Below are 331 nucleotides of genomic sequence, written 5' to 3'. Positions count from 1 at the left end.
TTGATGTGGCATAACAGATCGCTGTATAAACACCTTGGAGAGCCGCTTCTGGGACGGTTCAGAAACGTGCTGTTTACATGTTTGCATACAATTATTTCTTTTTTTATTTTTTAAAGTTGAGTGTTGATCACCTATTTAAAAATAAATAGTAATTAAATTTAAGTTTGGGTTAAGTTGTTAGGCCTAATTGTAACCTTGTAATGTAAAAGGACTCCCTATAGTTCTAAGCATAAGCTTAGGTAGATTTTTATCACTAAGAACATTTAAACTATAACTGAATGTATTTAAAGAAAGAGCAACTTGTTCAGTAAACCATTTAAAAAAAAAAAGT

This window comes from Sinocyclocheilus anshuiensis, unplaced genomic scaffold (genome assembly GCF_001515605.1).
Source record: "Sinocyclocheilus anshuiensis isolate Anshui unplaced genomic scaffold, SAMN03320099.WGS_v1.1 scaffold1497, whole genome shotgun sequence".
NCBI classification, from domain to species: domain Eukaryota; kingdom Metazoa; phylum Chordata; class Actinopteri; order Cypriniformes; family Cyprinidae; genus Sinocyclocheilus; species Sinocyclocheilus anshuiensis.
This window is presented reverse-complemented; position numbering follows the sequence as displayed.